We start from the raw sequence: 21075 nt of genomic DNA, 5'->3' as shown, positions 1-21075 counted from the left end.
TGTAGCTGTGGTCTCCCTCTAAGGCGCTTTCCCTGCACTAATTCTCCATACAGGAGATCTTTCGGAATCCAACCATCACCCATTCTCACGACATGCCCAAGCCAGCATAGACATTGCTGTTTCAATAGTGTATACATGCTAGAAATTCCAGCACATTCCAGCACTGCGCTATTTGGAACTTTGTCATGCCAGGTAATGCCAAGAATACGTCAGAGACAGCGCATATTAAAGGTATTCAACTTTCTCTCCCGCCATGTGTAAAGAGTCCAAGATTCACTGTAGTACAAGAGTGTGCTCAGGACACAGGCTCTATAGACCTCAGGACACAGGCTCTATAGACTAGATCTTTGTATGTTCTGCCAGCTTCTTATTAAGCCATACTCTCTTTGTAAGTCCAGAGAATGTGGTGGCCACTTTACCAATACGTTTATTCAGCTCAGTATCTAAAGAGAGAGTATTGGATATGGTTGAATAGAGGTACACAAATTCATGGATGACCTCCAGTTCTTGTGCAGGGATTGTAATACAGGGAGATAAATCCACGTCTTGACCCATGACTTGTGTCTTTTTCAGGCTGATTGTTAGCCCAAAGTCTTGGCAGGCCTTGCTAAAATAGTCCATAAATTATTGAAGGTCTTCAGCAATGTGAGCAGTATCAGCAGCATAATCAGTGAAGAGGAAATCTCGTAAGCATTTCAGCTGGACTTTGCTCTCAATCTAGAAAGATTAAAGAGTTTTCCATCTGATCTAGTCTGGAGATAGATACACTCTGTTGCAGTTCCAAAAGCATGTTTCAGCATGATAGCAAAAAAGATCCCAAATAAAGTTGGTGCAAGGACACAGCAGTGCTTCACTCCACTTCGAATGTCAAAGGAATCTGATGTTAAGCCATCAAAAACCACAGTGCCTTTCATTTCCCCGTGAAAGGACCTAATGATGTTAAGGAGCTGAGTGGACATCCAATCTTGGAGAGAATTTTATAAAGGCTATCCCTACTAATCAAGTCAAAAGCCTTTGTAAGATCTATGAAGGCTACGAAAGTGGCTGTCTTTGTTCCCTGCATTTTTCCTGCAGCTGTCTAAGGGAAAATACCATGTCAGTAGTGGACCTGTTGGCTCGAAATCCACACTGTGATTCTGGATAGACTCTCTCTGCAAGCACCTGGAGCCACTTCAGTATGACTTGGGCAAGCAGCTTCCCTACGACACTAAGAAAAGAGATGCCACGGTAGTTGTTACAATCACCACTATCGCCTTTGTTCTTATACAATGTGACAATATTTGCATCCTTCATGTCCTGTGGTACTCCACCTTCCCTCCAACAAAGACAGAATATTTCATGCAATTCAATGGAGATGTTCTCTTTGCAACCCAGCAGAACTTCGGCAGGGATGTTATCTTTCCCGGGTGCCTTGCCAGAGGCAAGGGAATCCAGGACCACGTTTAGTTCTTCTAAAGTTGGTTCACTATCAAGCTCCTCCAGGACAGGCAGGCAGGCACTCAATGTTATTTAATGCTTCTTCAGTTACCATGTTTTCTCTGGAGTATAACTCAGAGTAATGTTGCACCCAGTGTGCCATCTGCTGGGTTCGGTCCTGGATAACCTCACCTGTAGCAGACTTCAGAAGGGCAGATTTCTTCTGTGTTGGACCTAGGGCCTGCTTAATGCCATCATACATCCCCTTAATGTTGCCTGTGTCAGCCTGGATCCGTGAACAAAGCTGCAGCCAATAGTCATTAGCACATCTCCTAGCGATCTGTTGGATTTTGCTACGAGCAGCTCGCAGAACCTGTAGGTTGCACTCACTGGAACAGGCTTTATATGCAATTAGAGCTCTCCTTTTTTCCTCGATGGCTGGCATCAGCTTCTCCAAATGGGCTTCAAACCAATCTGCTGTCTTTCTGGTCTCCTTGCCATATACCAACAAGGCAGTGTTATAAACAGCATTCTTGAAATATTCCCATCGTTCAGTTGCATTTGCTTCAGCCGGGCCTGGGAAAGTTTCCTTGAGTGCTTGTGCAAATTCCTCCACTTTGCCCTGATTGTGGGTCTGGTTGATGTGTATGTTTATCCAAACATATTAGATTTAAACAAGGTGGTGAGGTATTCGGAATTATTAGATGAACAAGGAGACTTAAAATCTGATCAGGACTTAAAGAATCAAGCAATAAAAATTGATTGGTGGCCCTATTTCCAAATTAGAACAAGATATAAAAAAGACTTAGAACAATATGGCATTTATGGAAAACAATTGGAACTTGATAAAATATTATTAGGGACAGGGGACAAAATGATTACCAAAACATAATTTTTTCCTAAGATTTAAAATGGAAGAAGAAAATGTGAAGGAGACGATGATAAATTGGGCCAGAAATTTCGGATACAGTATTGAATTAGACCATTGGAATAAATTATGGAAGAAAAATTATAAACTAACAATGTCAGCCTCCTACAAGGAAAACCTCTATAAAATGTTCTACCATTGGTATTTATCACCAGCCAGATTGGCCAAAATGTTTCCAAACTGTTCACCAAAATGCTGGAAATGTGGTTATAAACAGGGAACCTTCTACCACATGTGGTGGATGTGTCCCAAAGCCAGGAAGTATTGGCATACGATAAGGAAATGTTGGAAGAAATAACTGAACAAAAGATCAAATTGATGCCGGAACTATTTTTATTGGGCACTTTAGATGAGAAAATGGGTAAAAAATTTCAATACATAATATTACATATATTAATGGCATCCAGAATTGTCTTTGCGCAGAATTGGAAACAGACTAATATTCCTTCAGAGGCTATGATAATAAGAAAAGTATATGAGCGTACAGAAGTGGATAGGCTGTCTATGGAAATGAAAGAGAGAAAAGAATCTGAGTACTACCAAGTTTGGAGTAGATGGTATACCTGGCTTGAGAACAGGAGTAAAATTAATGTATAAGATATATAATATACATCATATATATAATGTATAATGTATAAGAACTATAAGAATTATATAATATTGATGATAATTTGATTATATGTGAGTAGCTATTACTATAACTTAAACAATTGTATAATATAGGATACTGAACCATAGAAATAGAATCTATGTAAATTTGTATGTTATGGATGATATTGTTACCAATACGGAAAAGCTGTGATAAGTGAAAATTTGTGTTTTGTGTTTTAAATATTGAAAAAGTTTAATAAAAATATTTTATATAAAAAAAGAGATATAATCCTGGGACTGTTTAAATCTTATTAATAATTGGCTTTATTGGTGTTTCTAGAAAATCGAGATATTGGAATTACAGTATGGTGGACTATTGAATAATTTTTAAAATATTAAAATATTAGTGATTAAGCAGGGGACAACAAACACATGGTATGAACAAATGTTATTGATGTTTAAATGTAGTTATGGAGAAAGTGATAAAGAATCATAAAGAGAGAATGGTATTGTTTAAAGACAAAGATGAGAATGTAGAAGAACCCCAACAAATGGGGGGAGGGGAAGATTAGTACAAATTGGGAAAATAGTATTATACACACTGATATATAAAGGAATCTACTATAATTACAATGTGCATGTAAAGGTTAGAAGTTGGAATTGTATTATTATTGTTAGCATTGTTTAAAAAGTATATTGATCCAGTCAATACACTGTCCACAAAATATGTATGGTTGTTTCGCTGATAAAGAAATAAAGGGAGACTAGTATAGATCTATTTCAAACTATTTAGCTCTCATCAGCTAGCCATACCCTTACTTGGATTCAAACTTGGGCTGCCTGCATGTTAGGCAGTTGCATTAGCCAGTTGCATTTTTATTTCTAGGAAACTAAACTGCTATGAACCTGTTTTTAAATAGATTTATGTTAGCTCTAACCCCACACCCCACCCACTCGACACATACATGTTGAAAAGCTGGCTATTCAGATCTATTTTTTTTCCATTAAGCTTATTCATGCCTGTGTTGATATTAATTTTGATATTGTATAGATTTTATATTATATATTTTATATTATACATTATATATTAACATCTATTATCTTAATTATATCTTAAATATACTCACATAATTTGTTATTTGCTTCAGTATGTATGCCCACGTGACTATTCTGGGTTGTTTGACAGTGGGTTGTTTGACAATGTAGATATTCTGGGTTGTTTGACAATGTGGAAAACTGAATGAAATGTAAGAAATTTATAATTTGATGGGCCTTGCAACAGAATCTAAACCTTTTCAAATAGAAAATCTTTAGGTCTGCCACTTTAGAAAGCCATGTTGCCTGCTATAAAAATAATAACTCTTATATCGGCATTTGCTCTCATGTAAAGTGATTATGGGACGCGGTGGGTCAGTGGCTGAGCTTGTCGATCGAAAGGTCAGCAGTTCAGCAATTCGAATCCCTAGTGCTCTGTAACAGGGGTGAGCTCCCATTACTTGTCCTAGTTTCTGCCAACCTAGCAGTTCGAAAGCATGTAAAAAATGCAAGTAGAAAAATAGGGATCACCTTTGGTGGGAAGGTAACAGTGTTCCGTGCGCCTTTGGCATTTAGTCATGCCGGCCACATGACCACGGAGATGTCTTTGGACAGTGCTGGCTCTTTGGCTTTGAAAAGGAGATTAGCATCACCCCCTAGAGTCGGGAATGACTAGCACATATGTGCAAGGGGAACCTTTACCTTTAAAGTGATTAAGTAAGGATTAATAATATAGCTAGATAAAAGTGTGATGCCTTATTTAAACAATTTCCATTTATCAAAATGTGTCTAGATTGTTTTATCTTTCAAATTGAATCGAAAATCCATAATATAACCTAAAATAACAATATCTGGTTAAAATGTGGAATGTCCAAATATCAATATCACACTATACACAGAAAGCTATAAATGTTGTTTTGTTTATTGGCATGTAAAACACTAGTGGATTTTGCAGCTTTAAAATCAAATCTTGGTAAATAGATAGACGAGAAATACTTATAGATGATTTCCTATGAATATGTTATGTTTGAAATGCATCTGTATTGAAGAAGATATATTCATGTATTAGGTGTGTCTGAAGCAGGGGTGAAATGCTCCCGGTTCGGACCGGCTCGGGCGAGTAGGTAGCGATGGGGGCGAGCAGTTCGGAGAACTGGTAGCAAAAATCCCTGCCCCCGCCCCCCATGCCCAGCTGAGCCGCGCGATCATCAGAGCCTTTTTTTTCTTTTAAATGGCTCTCACAAGCCAAGCTCTGACGATCCCAGCTGAGTTGCCTGCTAATCAGGCAACTCAGTTTGGATCGTCAGAGCCATTTAAAAGAAAAAAAGTTTTTTCTTTTAAATGGTTCTGATGATCCAAGCTCTGATGATCCCAGTTGAGTTGCCTGCTAACCGGTAGCAAAAATCCCTCCCCCCCCCCCCAGCCTCCAGCTTGCTTACCTTAGCTGCTGGTTGCAACGCCTGCCTTGCTTCGCTTGCTGTAATACCTGCAATCCATTGCATCAGCAAGCAACTGAATCTCCATGCCTGCAATCAAGCTCATCGGTGAGCAGCTCTATCTGCCTCCCTGCCTTCCTACCTGACTTGTACCTTCTATTGCAGGGGTCTCCAACCTTGGCAACTTTAAGACTTGTGGACTTCAACTCCCAGCAAAGCTGGGTGAGGAATTCTGGGAGTTGAAGTCCACAAATCTTAAAGTTGCCAAGGTTGGAGACCCCTGTTCTATTGGGTAAGTTTTTTCCCCTTTGGGAGCTTTAAAAAAATAGTTAATTGGGGTTTTTTTAGTTGTTCTTTTTTTAGACCTAGCCATTTAAAGTTTAGGAAGTTTTAAATTTAGGTTTAGGTTTAGGTTTAGGTTTATTTGATTTGTATACCGCCCTACTCCCGAAGGACTCAGGGCGGTGAACAGCCAACAATAAAATACATAAATACAAAAAATTTAAAAACCAGATAAAATCAAATTAAATCATTTTGGCCCAGACAGATTAAAACACCCCAATAATTTAAAAACAGATTAAAATTTACATATTTAAAAAGGGAAGAAATTAGGCCAAGCCCGCCTGATGAAATAAAAAGGTCTTCACAGCACGGCGGAAGGAGCGCAGATCCGGGATCCTCCGTATCTCCGGGGGGAGCTCATTCCAGATGGTAGGTGCCCCCACAGAGAAGGCTCTCCCCCTAGGGGCCGCCAGTCGACACTGTTTGGCTGACGGCACCCGGAGGAGTCCCTCTCTATGAGAGCGTACTGGCTGGTGGGAGGCTATTAGTGGTAGTAGGCGGTCCCGTAAATAACCAGGTCCTAAGCCATGGAGCTCTTTAAAGGTGGTAACCAAAACCTTGAAGCGCACCCGGAAGACCACCGGGAGCCAGTGCAGCTCGCGCAGGAGAGGTGTTACATGGGAGCGCCATGTCGCTCCCATTACCACCTGCGCGGCCGCACTCTGCGCCAGTTAGAGCCTCCGGGTGCTCCTCAAGGGGAGCCCCATGTAGAGAGCATTACAATAGTCCAGGCGGGAGGTGACGAGGGCATGAGTGACTGTGCGTAACGAGTCCCGATCCAGAAAGGGACGCAACTGGCGAATCAGGCGAACCTGATAAAAATTCCTCCCAGTCACGGCCGTCAAGTGCTCTTCTAAAGACAGCCGTGAGTCCAGGAGGATGCCCAAGTTGCGAGCCCTCTCCGTGGGGGCCAATGATTCACCCCCAATAGTCAGTGATGGCGTCAACTGACTATATCGGGACGTCGGAAACCACAGCCACTCAGTCTTGGATGGGTTGAGCCTGAGCCTGTTCCTCCCCATCCAGATCCGTACGGCCTCCAGGCACCGGGACATCACTTCAAGGGCATCGTTGGGGTGATCCGGGGTGGAGATGTACAGCTGGGTGTCGTCAGCGTACTGATGGTACTCCACCCCGAAACCACGGATGATCTCGCCCAGTGGCTTCACATAAATGTTGAACAGGAGAGGCGAGAGGACCGACCCTTGCAGCACCCCACATATGAGGGGCCTCGGGGTCGACCTCTGTCCCCCTGTCAACACAGACTGCGACCGGTCAGAGAGAAAGAAGGAGAACCACCGCAACACAGTGCTTCCCACCTCTAACTCTTCCAACCGGTGCAGCATGATACCATGGTCGATGGTATCAAAAGCCGCTGAGAGATCTAACAGGACCAGGACAGAGGAGCACCCCCTGTCCCGAGCCCTCCAGAGATCATCAACCAACGCGACCAATGCCATTTCCGTGCTGTACCCGGGCCTGAAGCCCCACTGGAACGGATCCAGATACGTCGTTTCATCCAGGTGCTGGGGGAACTGTTGCGCAATCACACTCTCAACAACCTTCGCCACAAAACGAAGGTTGGAGACTGGACGATAATTTACCAACATTGCCGGGTCCAGGGAAGGCTTCTTGAGGAGAGGCCTCACCACCGCCTCTTTCAAGGCGGCAGGAAAGACACCCTCACCCAACGAAGCATTTATAATCCCCTGGAACCAGCCTCGTGTCACCTCCCTGTAATTATATAGCTGCTTTTATATAAAAATAAATTAAAATAAAATAATATTTGTGCAGCTTTCTAAGATTTTGTGTACTTCTGTAGTGTTTCACTCTAACTACACAAACACACAAAATCTCACAAAGCTGTATGTGGAATTTTGTGTGTGTAAAGTGTGAAAGTTGTTTTTTTGGGCTTTTTGTGGCTGTGTGAGGTTCCTGCTTGTTGCAGGGGCCATTTTGGGTCCAGCACAGCTGCTTTTACATTTGGGTGAGCCAGTTGTGTTGTGTTGTGTTTTGTAGGTTAAAAAAGGGCAAAGAAGTGACATTGACTTGGCCACGCCCACCCAGTCACCTTACCACCAAGCCCCGCCCACTAATTAAGCCATGCCCACAGAACCGGTAGCAAAAAAATTTAGATTTCACCCCTGGTCTGAAGTATTGGATAATTTCTATTTCTTGTTGAATGGGATCGATTCACATAGGGAGAAATGAATCAGGGATTTTTCCAAGCCCATATTAGTTTTGACCATGCCGATTTATAAGTGTTCTCCATGTTACTTGTGCATTAATTATAATTTTTAAAAAGGAATGTACATAGAACTATGCAATTAAATATTTAAATATGATTTAAGCATAATGCAAAATGTATATTTCTAAACATATTTCTATACATTTACACATCTGTAAACATAACTTACCCTCAAGTTTAATTTTAAAGTTATTGGTCATTTTTTGATATAAATCTATATCACAAAACTCAGACGTGTGCAAAATCTGAATTATTCAATTTTCATAATTAGGGCTTCAAATCTGTTTATCTTATATCAGAGTTCACAAAGTCATAATTCCTCAAATATTCTTCTATACATTTATTTTCTTAATGATTTTAAAATTATTAAGTTAACATGAAAAATACAATTCATTACTAGTCTATAGAGATTGTGAAAGCTAAATAGCAGAGGTATTCAGAATTAACAGGTGATATGCTTAATCATTAATCATGGTTTTTATTACAGATTGACCACCAGCATTGCAGAATGGCAGTTTTCCCCACTTGCTTTTAAAAGTATTTGCCTTCCTGTGCAAATATTACTTTGCACAATATTCAACTGTTTTACAATGTTCTTCGTGAAGATTATTTTAATGAAAACAACTAATTTTTAAAAAGGAGTAATTGCTATATTATAAAAATTACTTTCTTATGTTTAATCAGTGGAGATATCATTAAGGAAATAGCAATGGGATATTCTTATGAGAATTCATAACTTCAGGTAAAACATTTTAGGGAATTACTAACCACACATCAAATCACTCTTGTTTAAGGCCCATTAAAACAATTGCAAAGATGAAAGAAAATACATTCAGAGTATAGATAATTTATCACAATATAATGTTACCTGATCAGAGTATAATTTATGCTGCTGCCGGTTTTTTGTAAGTATAGTAACATCACTGATTTTGGGAAGTTTTTTTTAATGATAGTATTAGACCATACTTATTTGTTTTTATTTGCATAATCCCATCAATGGTAAGTGTAGATGCTGCTCTGGGCATCAGTAGCTTTTTAAATGATGATGATGATGATGATGATGATGATGATGATGATGATGATGATGATGATGATGTTCATCCTATCCACTCAATGCATTAATGACATTAGTTCCCAACCAGGCAAATTCTCCCAGAAAAATCCTGTAGATTTTAAATAAAATGAAACCTAAATTTTCATCTAAGATAGGAATTCTCAGTCTAATTTCTTTCCCCTCCAACCTGATGCTTGTAAATCTCTTCCTCTATTTTTTCAATATCCTCTCCTGACTGAACATTGGATAAAATAGCTGGACTTTGCCCAGAAGCACCATGTCCTTCTTGAATATTTCTCCTCCTTTGAAATAAAATGAACTAATAAACATCTTTCAGACCATATGGAACTATAGAACCACGGTGTTGCTTTGAATCAGTGTACATCTCTGAGGGTGAGATGGCCAGTATCTAAATTTGATAAATAAATAAATAAAAAACATTTCTGCATCAGTGAGTTAAGCCTGTTCCAAAAGCAGGAAGGCTCTTCTTGATAATTCTCAATTCATTGTCTCATGTCTGTTCCAGCTGTTGCAACCCAAGTGTTAAGAGATTCTGATTTCTAAGTGGTTCAACACATCTATTATGAACTATTTTTTTGCTTTTATATTTTACTGAACATATAATCTGGAAAAATCATCACATCAATTTTATCTTCCCGTATTTTTCTCTTTATGTGCTTTGTCAGGTTTGTCAGCAGCTCTGCCTTCAGAGTGTTTATTATTATAGACATGAATGAGGATAAACCCTGTCCCTTTGCTGGTGTTGTATAGGGATGAATCCTAATAGCTGCTTTAAAAAAAAAAAAAGAATTATTTATTGGCCAAGTGTGGTTGGACACACAAAGAATTTGTCTCTGCTGCATAAGCTGTCAATGTACATACAAACAACAAATTGATAAGTCATAGATCATAAATCATAAGATACAATTGATAAATCATATACATATAGGAGAAGATAGTAGGAAAGATGAGAAGGATGAGAAGATAACAAGGATAATAGCAATACAACTTACTACATGGGTAAATATCTTTGGGCAAAATACAATGCTGTAGAAATTAGATATTTAGCAGAGTGATAGCATGGGGGAGGAAACTAGCTTTGTGTCTAGTTGTTTTGGCATGCAATGCCCTATAGTGGCGTCTTGAGGGGAGAAGTTGAAATAGTTTATGTCAAGGATGTGGGGGGTCTGTAGATATTTTCTCAGCCCTTTTCTGGTCCATGCAGTATACAGGTCCTCAATGGAAGGCAGGCTGGTTGCAATTGTTTTTTTCTGCAGTCCTAAATGGTTGCAGGCAATCATTCATTTCTAAAGATCTTCTTCCATCAGCACATTCATATGCTGCAAATACTCATAGGCTGCAGTCCTAAATGGTTGCAGGCAGTCATTCATTTCTAAAGATCTTCTTCCATCAGCACATTCATATGCTGCAAATACTCATAGGCTGCTGCCTTCAACACGTTTGCATACGTACATAAAGAAATGGGAGGAAAGTTTTGGCATATGTCACACATTTCAGTCCAAATAACGGCCTGAATGTTTCTTGTGATAGTGATTTGCTAGTTATTTGGCAAATAAATACAAAAAGTTACTTCAGCGGTCACCTTACCAACACTAATATGCCCTTTAAAATAATTTTGCTCCTGAATAATCAGTCAAAGAAATCATCACTGCAATGTTGGACTCATAATTGGGGAATTTGCCGTTTTATAACTAGGTTTGTCTTAGAGAAACAATGTAGAATTTGTTCAATTAGTTGATGTCATTGTGACCTAACTCATATGCTTTCTACCAAGGTTTCTTAATAAAAGGATTTGAAAATATATATCATTCAGTATTTTGAAAAGATTTTTTAAAAAACTGGCTAATGTCAAAAGTAGCAGCAGGCACAGAAGGCACAATTTGGTGCATGTGCTGCTGTGGATTGATTTAGGAAATCTGGATTTTTTAGGATGATGCTCATTTTGCCTTAGGCCTAAATCTGAAACTTAAATTGGCATACTTTCCAATTAAAAATAATGAGGAAACATGGCTAGATCTTTATTACATACTCAGATTAAAGCATGATGCTCTAAGTGAAGAAAAGTCTATCAAAGAGGTGATTTCACGCAAATAGAAAATTCTTACAGAGGTTTTACACTGAAACAGAATTAGATAAAATTTGCAGGACTTTTTTTTTTTTTTGGAAAGCAATAGAGTATGGGCATCAAACTTGCGACTGTTTTCTGAAGTTTTTTCCCTTTGCAGAACTGGGGGGTGGGGCCTGCACCTGACACTTCCAGCCCATGGGCCACCAGTTTGATACCCCTGCAATAGAGCAGTGGTGGGATTCAAATAATTTAACCATTTCTCTGCCCTAATGGTGCCTGTGGGTAGGCGTGGCTGGATGGGCATGGCCAACTCAACATCACTCACATTGAGGGGTGCCTCTCCTCTCCTGGCCTCTCCTCACCCATCCCCTCCCAGCCACTCCTTGCCTCACCCAGCAGCTCGCTTGCCAGATACTTACTCTTAGGCTTATTGAAGTCAAAACTAGCACCTGCCGCAATGATAAATCTGTATTTTAATACAGGCAAAATTAAACAGAAGCAGTATAAGAATAATTTAGAATCTTTTACCTAAAATGGCATTAGGTTTGTGGGGGAAGGAAATAGAATGCAATTGAATGGAAGTCAGGAATTCTGAGAGAGCAAGTGCTCATCAAGGAGGAAGGAGAGACTGGTTTAGCAAATATTTATAAGCTTTTTGTGAACTCCTTTATGTTAATTTTTTGTTAAGATTGGACTAGTAATGTGGAGGGGGAGTTCAGGTGGAATCTGTAAGTTGTTTAAGCTTTTAAAATAAAAACTATACCGTGTTTCCCCGAAAATAAGACCCTCTGTTATATTTTTTTGAACCCTGAAATAAGCGCTTGGCCTTATTTTCGGGGAAGTCTTATTATTTTGGGGTGTGTGGAGCAAGATGGGGCTCCTCTTGCTGTCTTACCTGATTTCCAGCTCTGTGTTTAAATATTTTTGGAGACAGCTTATTTTCAGGGAGGAGGCTTATTTTAGCGCATGCACTTAAAAGCCCAATTGGGCTTATTATCAGGGGATGTCTTATTTTCGGGGAAACAGGGTATATTGCAGGCAGTTCTATATAACTGCTGGCTTTAGTTTCTGACAGACTATAAACTAACATACACTCATTTCTGCTTAATTTGCACATAATCCTGCATCTACATGCAGAGTCAGTAGAGACAGCAGAGGCCACAGAATTCTGTTTATGTTGTGTATTCATTCTCTTTTCAATTTTTTTTAATCCTGCTTTGTTATTCTTACAAATAATTCAAGACAGTCAACATATCTAATATGTTATCCTCCTCCTGTTTTCCCTACAACAACCCTTTGAGGTGGGCTAGGCTGAGAGAGAGTTACCCACTGGCTTTGTATCTAAAGTGGGACTAGAACTGATCTCCTGGCTTCTAACCTAATGACTTAATCACTAGACTGCTATCCCCAATGTGGGTCTGAGCCTGGTGCTGAGGCCAATGAGGGATGCCAGACACAAGGTGCAGGTTTTGATTGCTTTTTATTGGAGTACCCCAAGGAAAAGAGCTCCTGGCCAAAATGCCAAGAGCCAAGAACAAAGGATTAAGAAAGTTTTATACATTTTCACTAAAGGAAAAGGTAGGACAAGGCGGAATAATAAGAAAAATAATCTAATAAACATTTTAGTAATAATTCTACAATTTATTCTATTGGTCTCTAGTTGTCCCTATTCCTAAGCCTTGGCTAAGGAATGCTCCAGTTATCTAATACACATTCTATTTGCTCCAGGCCATCCCTATTCCTAACTTCTAGCTGAGGTCTACAAGATGCCTAAATCTTTGTTACTTTTATCAGCTTTCTAACTACCCAGAATTGTTACAAGCTTTACACGTGCATATTTCCTGTGAATAAGCATTCTTTGTTCTTGCCAGACAGACTCCACAATTACAGGCTTCCTGGTTTACTTTCAAGTGTGTGTCATGACCTTGCTTTATTTTAGCAGGCAGTCCATCAAGACCATACTGTTTTATAAACTTTCTTTTATAGTTTTCTTTTTATCATTATATCTCGGAATAATCAAACCACTGAAAAAACAAAAATACACAAGAGAAACAGAACAAGTAGGTGATAGTATGATAGAAAATCCTTTTGTGCACACTACATATGTATTCTGCTTTTTAAATTGTGATGGCCTTTCTGGCAAAGATGTGTATTTGATCTGCATCCAAATTTCAGTCCTGAGTAGATTTCTGCCATCTTCAAATAGAAAAATAGGGTAGTTTCTTTTCTTTATATGCAATTTAAGTAGTTGTCCCCAGTCCAGTCACTTCATCACTGATGCTGCTTCAAAGTGCCGGTTAACTTGAAGGGAAAATTTGAGTGAGGCAAAAGTGAGGCAGGACACTTCCACCTGTCTCTTTTTGAAGTAATATACTGGGTTTGGCATGGGAGATCAGCTTAACACTCTGGGCAACCTTGAATATGTATGTTTTAAATACTGCTGCTGAAGATGAAGAAAATATATACTTTCTTCATAGTACCTGCATAATAACTTGCTGTCAGTATGAAGATATTCTTAATTAGAATATCTAAGACTAAAAATTTCTCATAGAGGTGATATCTATGGAGATTCTCAGTCACCATGGTTGTCCGAAAGATGCTTTTTCAAGAGGCAACTGGACTTTCTGGTTTTTCTTTGAAGACATTTCGCTTCTCATCCAAGAAGCGAAACGTCTTCAAAGAAAAACCAGAAAGTCCAGTTATCTCTTGAAAAAGCACCTTTGGGACATAGAGGTGATACTGTTCTCCAAGCCAAAATGCATCCTGCATTCAGGTGAACACAGATCCTGTCCAGCTCAGGAAAAAATAGCTCCCAATTTAAGGATACTTAGCATTTTCTTAGATGTTCGTTTGTGCACAAGTGTGGAGAATCTGCATTCCCATCACCTGTAACATCTTGTGAAATAAAGATATTGGTCCCATTTTATAGATAGGAAATTGAAGCTGGAGAGAGACGATCATGTGTGAAATTTAAAACTAAATCAGTTCTTCTTCCTTGAGGTTATAGTACAGTGATGGCTAACTTCTAGGAGTCTCTGGAGGCTGGGGACAGCAAAAAACGTCACTTCCTGTTCCACCGGAAGTTGGGAAATGGGCCCTTTCAGGCCTCCGGAGGGCCTCTGAGGGAGTGGGAAAGGCTGGTTTTGCCCTCCACAGATACACAGAGAGGATCTGGAGCCAGGTAAGAAAGAAAAATGGGCCTCCCCACCCCAGGCCCTCCGGAGGCAGGAAACAGCCTGTTTCCCTACTTCTGGTGGGCCCAGAAGGCCCAAAAATCAGCTGGCTGGCGCGCGCATGTACGCCAGAGCTGAGCTGGTATGCCCACTGATATGGCTACGTGTGCCACCTGTGGCACCCATGCCATAGGTTCACCATCACGGATATAGTATTTATTTGAATATTTCCACTGAAAACATAGTATTTCAAATAATCCTATTTACCCACACACACATAGATTGCTTCTCAACATTTTATGGGTTATTATCTGTGACCTAAGATAACATCTCCTGGATGTATCAATCTCAGTCTGATTCTAGACATATTTAACTTGCAATTCTAAATACACATGACTGGGAATAAAAAATTGCTTGAGCTTTCTTGGGTAAGGTGTTTTATCTGATTCTGTGCAGATAACTTATTTCTGAATAATACCGCTTAGAAACTGTGCTTAGAAACTATTTGATTTGCAGGTGAAGGCCATGTTAGCTACAAAGGCTTATGGCACTCAAGGGACTTACTTGTCTCCAGAAAGCAAATGGTATGGGAGGAGGAGGCTGGCCCACAACAGTGGACCTCTCTTTCCAAGAAAAGCAAATGCCAGGCAAGTGGGAGAATATGGCTTAAAGGGCTTTGAGAAGTTGAAGAAAAGACCCTTTTCCATGAGGGCCGTTGGGTGGCATTAGGACATGGGCAGCCAGAGAGCGCACCTCTCTCGGGTACTCACCCTGCCCAGATTGATGAGAGTGGCCTCAAAAGCCTCCTTGGCTTCAGTTGGGAAAGAAAAGTTGCAGCAGGATGACAGTCCACACACACTGCAAGTGTTATCAGAAAATATGCCCGTACCGGAGGCTTAGACAGAGCGTTTCTTAGTAGCCTGTTTTCAAAGCGGGACCATGGTTGCTTGTCTACTGCTGGGCTTTCCTCCTGCATTACTGCTATGGACACTGACCCTACTGCACAAAGGGAAGGAACTTTTGGGCTGCCGTATACCTTGCTCCTTTCCTTTGGCAAAAATTAACTGGTTCTAATGAACCGGTGCAAACCAGCTGAATCCCACCACTGCAATAGAGCTTTTAGAGTTTGCATATATCAGCAGGCATTACATACAGGAAGTTAAAAAGTCAGATGTTTATCCTTTCTTCTTCTTAAACGAGGATTATGTATGAAAAATATTGTATCCTTTTCTAGTTCAAAAACTCAAGACAAAAGAAATGAAGCAATTATTGGCAGCAAGAGCCAATATTTTACAATGTGACATTTTAATGTATATTGGGAAAATCTGTTGGGGACAAAGTTAGCGAAAGGTAATTAGATGGACATCATCTGGTTTTGTGGTTAAGGCATCTAACTAGAAATTGTGAGACTGTGAGTTCTAATCCTGTCTTGGATATGAAGCTGGGTGGCTAACCTTTGACCTGTTATTATATCCAAGCCTTAGGAAAAAGCAATGGCAAGTCATTTCTGAAATCTTGCTAAGATGATTTTAGGGACATGGCCAGGCATCACAAAATTAACATTGACCTGAAAGGAATCACCAGAACCAGAACCACAAATAAATAAATAAACATTAGATGGAAAACACAATGAGTTAATCTTCAAATGGGAATTTATGCAGCTTTCAGTGCAGAGAACTGTAAAAAATTAATAATTTTATCAAGTTGAGCTCTAAATTTACATATAAAAAAGATTGTCTTACTGTTTCTACCCAGTAGGAGAAATACCTAGCAGAAAAAGTAAGGATTTACTCTTCTCATAGCTTTTCAGAGAAACTGTACAAAAATGATGCAAATGAGCTAAATAAAAATGTGTAGGCATATTGTGTCTCTGTATGTCAATCTTCTTCAAAGTGTGTTTGAAATTTCAAAGCTGACTTTGTTCAGGCCAAATTGGAAGACAATCCCTTGGTTTCTGGCAATTCTTTCTGAAGGGTTCTGCTGTGGTTTAGGATCTACCTACAATGAATGCATGTCCTTTAAAAAATTACTCTTAAAAAGATTTATTCTAAATCAGTGGTTCTCAACCTTCCTAATGCTGCGACCCTTTAATACAGTTCCTCATGTTGTGGTGACCCCCAACAATAAAATTATTCCTAAAACCATTGAAAATATGTGTTTTCCGATGGGCTTAGGCGACCCCTGTGAAAGGGTCATTCGACCCCCAAAGGGGTCCCGACCCACAGGTTGAGAACCACTGTTCTAAATGAAGATTAGTGAGATCTTACCTTCATATACAGCAAACCTTAAATGCTATTTTGTTTCTATATTTTTGCTTAGATTTTTTTTTTCATTCTTGACTAATTATTATACTGTATCAATGCTGACTGGACAGATCTTTGAGGGACACTTTCCTTGTCTAGATTTTGGTTGAATCACTTCTTAAAGGAAATTTGTTAAACTTCATCTCTCATTGTTAACGTAGAGCAGCTGCTTTATATTATTTTCTTCAGCAAAAGTAGTTATTTTCCTAGGTTAGCAAAATAGGATGATGGTGGACTAAAAGGAGATGGATGGATGGATGATAGATGATAGACAGATAAGCAGCTATGGAAAATAAACCTCTGTAAAATACTCTGTGCAACAGATATGACCTCCCAGAAATCTGCTTAATCTAGAGTAATTTACTCTGGTACCTTTAACCTTCACAGTTTATGATAGAATTGTTACACCAAGCAGAATCTAAGGTACACAATTAAATTCTGTACTGCAGGCTTATATATTCTTCTATGTGCCCATAACACTTGTCAATATCAATGCTCTAGGTAATTTCTTAGTTTCTCTCTCTCTAAAGCAACACAATTTTCATTGTTCTTGTTCCTTAGTTTTAAACTTTTTTGAGGCATTGTTTTTAAACCTTCATTCCAAGAGTGAATATAGGTCAGGGCAAAAGAGAAATAGGTTTTCAAAAAGCATCTGAACACCTGAATTCTGTTCCACAGCCCACTTCTTTAATACTTTGACAGTGTTTGTAAATATGTTTGTTTTTTTAAGTTTGAAAGCAAAATTTCAGTACTTTTATCTGAGATATGTGGAAGTCAAGAATCAAAAGCATTTAAAAGTGATGGTGTGAAGAGGTAACAAGAATTGTGGCCAAATTTATGTTCACACCTGTGAATAATCAGAAGGCATGAGCATAAGATATAGAGTGGTATAACAATTTAGGCATTGACTAAGGATCTCACTAAGGAGATCCAGTTCAGGTTAAACATCAACCAACTCACTATATGAATTAGAGCCATTATGTTATTCTTTTTTTTTTTATTAAAAAAGTTTTTATTTTCTGATCAAACAAGTATACAATATAAACAATCATTCAAACTATCATCAAGAAAAAAAGAAAATAAAATCAATCCATAATCCATCACTAAACTCAATCTTCAACCCCTCCTCACCACCCCCCACCCCCGACTTCCCAGAACAAAAACAGGGCATAGATTTCACCAAACATTCGCTAAAATAAACTAGCTAACTGCAAGATTTAATAGCTCCCAAGACCCCTTAACTCCCCTTTTACAATTTCATCAACCTGCCTTTTTATAGACTCAAAGTAGTGTATAATCCAATAACTCTAAGAGTTTTAAAACCATTAACAAATATTAAGCATTCAAACCTTAAAAATTCTCTTAATATATCAATAAGGTATTCAATTCATTTGCAAAAACATTTTTCCCCCTCCTACTTTTCTCAAAGTTCAGATATTTTGAAATCTTATGACAAGAAATAAACCTTGGATATTCAATAGTTAAATTTCTACATTTTCTAAGTTTCTAAATTTTCCCCCTTCGTTGTTCCTCCCTCCAACTTTTAAAATTTTAAAACATCAACATCAACGTTTTAATTAACCATTAATACATAAACTAGAAAACCAAAAAAGATTAATCTTACATTCTTACTCTCGAATGTTTTAAAAAATCTTAAAACAAAAAATAAATCTTTAATCATAATCTGTACATTTACCCCCTCAATCTTTTTTCCTCCCTCCAACTTTTAACTACTAAAACATAATCATTTTTAGCCATTATCATTATTTAAGTTTCTACATTTTTTTTTAAAAAAACATAATCATTTTAATTAACTATTAATGCTTCATATTTAAAAATCAATATTTGAATTAATACATTTTCCCCCTCAGTAGTTGTAACACCTAAAACATAATCATTTTTAACCATTAATAGAACAACTGCAAAACCAAAAAGAAAGGTTAATCTTCCATTCTTGCTTTCTTTTTATATTTTTTCCAGTCTTTCTGCATCCCTCCTACTTCTATTTTGAGGAGGTTTTTAATTTTAGTTTGAGGTTGATGTAACTGCAAAGATTGTCCCCTTTTTGAAAAAATTTCCTCTGATTTAGAGCCCCCATATCGCCTCTTCTTGCTTATATCAATCAGTTCATTCCTTCGTCTGTAAAACCAAAGATTGTCAAGAGTTTGTGAAAAAAAGTTCAGTTGTTTCTTTTCTATTAAGTGTTTAAATACCAAATCTCCTTCATCTTCTAAAACTTCGAAAGTCTGATCATTTGCTACTTTCTTCCAAACCAAATCGTAATTTTGAAAGATTCTGTCAATTTTTTCAAAAAGAGCAGAGAATAAGCTTGAAAATTCTTGAGAAGATTCTTCCACCTTCTCTGCTTCAATCAAAATGTCTCCTGGATTATCATCATGCTCCGTACTTGCTTTTGTCTCCTCCATCATTTCTGTTGTTATCCCTTTGAGGATTGCTATTTGATTACTTATAACTGCAGTATGGTTATTCATGGCTTCTTTTATAAATTCTGTAAATTCTGCATTAGGATCCTTGTAGTTCTGTAAATCAGACAGCTGTATCGTTTCTGACACCTCCAAATAGCTTCCAGCACTTTCAAAATCTCCTTTCTTGGAAGCCATTTTATTTTTAAAAGATTTTCTTTCTTCCCACAACCATAAAGTCATAAAGTCACAGCCATCCTCTTGAACAACTTTCAGCAATTTCTTTGTTAACGCACCAAACAAAATAATCTTGTCCCAAACAGCTCTTTAAAATCTAATCCAGCAATTTAAAGCCAGTCTCTGAGCACGGTCTATTAGCAAACACTTTCCTTTCTAACTTTCACTTTTAAAATCGCATCAAAAAAACCACCATCTTTACTTCCAGCTCAGAAAATCCAACTAGAAACATTGTATCCCCGGAGTTAAGCATTATACTTGCGAAAGGCTTGTCCTCCTGCTTCCGTTCCGCCTGCTTTTTTGAGATCATTTAATCTTTTATTTGACAGCAGAAAGTGGACGCGACGCCTAGCTCTGTAAAAAAACAGAGTCCCCCCGGATCCGGAGCTTCAGTGGGCTGAACGGGGAGCTCTCGCCCTCCGAACCCCTGGAACTAATCCAGGGGTTTTCGGGGAGCTCTACCCTCACCCACCAGCTCTCCTCCCCTTCTTTTCCCGAAGGGGAGATTTTCAAGCCGTTCGACAGCTGATTAACGCTGTCAGAACGGCTCAACGAGATCGCGGGGCGGCGGTCTAAAAAGACCGTCCATGGCGCTGCGGAGCCAACCCAGAAGTCCATGTTATTCATCAGTTTAATCCCATGATGGCGAACCTATGGCACGCATGTTACAGATGGCACGCGTAGCCATATCAGTGGGCATGCCAGCTCAGCTCTGGCGTGCATGCACGTGCCAGCCAGCCGATTTTTGGGCCAGAGGCAAGAATCAGGCTGTTTCCTGCCTCTGGAGGGCCTGGGGGGTGGGGAAGGCCCATTTTCCTTTCTCACCTGGCTCTAGATCCTCTCTATGCATCTGGGGATGGCGAAAATAGCCTTCCCCACTCCTTCGGAGGCTCTCCGGAGTCCTGAAATGGCCCATTTCCCAATTCCCAGTGGGGCAGGAAGTGACATTTTTTGCTTTCCCCAGCCTCCAGAGACTCCTAGAGAGGCTCTGGAGGCTGGGGACAGCAAAAAACGTCACTTTCTGTCCCACCAGGAATTGGGAAATGGGCCATTTCAGGCCTCCGGAGAGCCTCCAAGGGAGTGGGGAAGGCTGTTTTCACCCTCCCCAGATACATAGAGAGGATCTGGAGCCAGGTGAAAAAGAAAAAGGGCCTACCTGGCCATCACATGCCAGGAGCAGGGGGGAGGGGAGTTGTGCGCACATGCGCAGGACAGGGCGCATAGAATTATGGGTGTGGGCACACGTGTGTGCAAACCTCCCCTGCCCCCCCCCCTCCTGGCACGCGATGGCAAAAAGGTTAGCCATCATTGGTCTAGCCTATGACAGATTTACAATTTGAGGAGAGTGGAATGGATTAGGTGGTCCCATGTATATCTAACCCTAAAGTTCTTAAAGGAAAGGTGGAACTAAAAATAAAAAGTCCAATTAACTTGCAAAATTATTTGAGAATATTGGCTTTATTTTTTAAAAAGCATTTCCATTCTATATAGAATTTAAGTCAATAGAGTCATACCTTTTAAATATTTTGTAAACCTTTCATAAATATTCATGTACCTACTTACCATTTTATCTATGTACATTGCTGCAGGAAATGAAAGGGAAAAAATCAGAAGTTTTATGTGGCATAATTTCCAGATAAGAACTTTAGGAAACTTTTATTTTATTTACTAAAGTTTTTTCTCGAGATATAATGGAATATTATGGATATTGTGAAAGGGATAAATTTATTTTATAAATACCAGTTTAACTCATTTTCAATTGTCTGAATTAATTCATTGTAAACTATTATTACTTTTCCA

General features: G+C 39.1%; 1 protein-coding gene across 1 annotated transcript in view; it reads left to right on the top strand.

Moving 5' to 3' along the window:
- NELL2 (neural EGFL like 2) overlaps nt 1-21075 on the top strand; it is a 419520-nt gene that overhangs the window by 341921 nt on the left and 56524 nt on the right. The window lies entirely within an intron of this gene.

This window comes from Pituophis catenifer, unplaced genomic scaffold (genome assembly GCF_029215685.1).
Source record: "Pituophis catenifer annectens isolate HBS135680 unplaced genomic scaffold, rPitCat1.0.hap2 SCAF_7, whole genome shotgun sequence".
Lineage (NCBI taxonomy): Eukaryota > Metazoa > Chordata > Lepidosauria > Squamata > Colubridae > Pituophis > Pituophis catenifer.
This window is presented reverse-complemented; position numbering and strand designations above follow the sequence as displayed.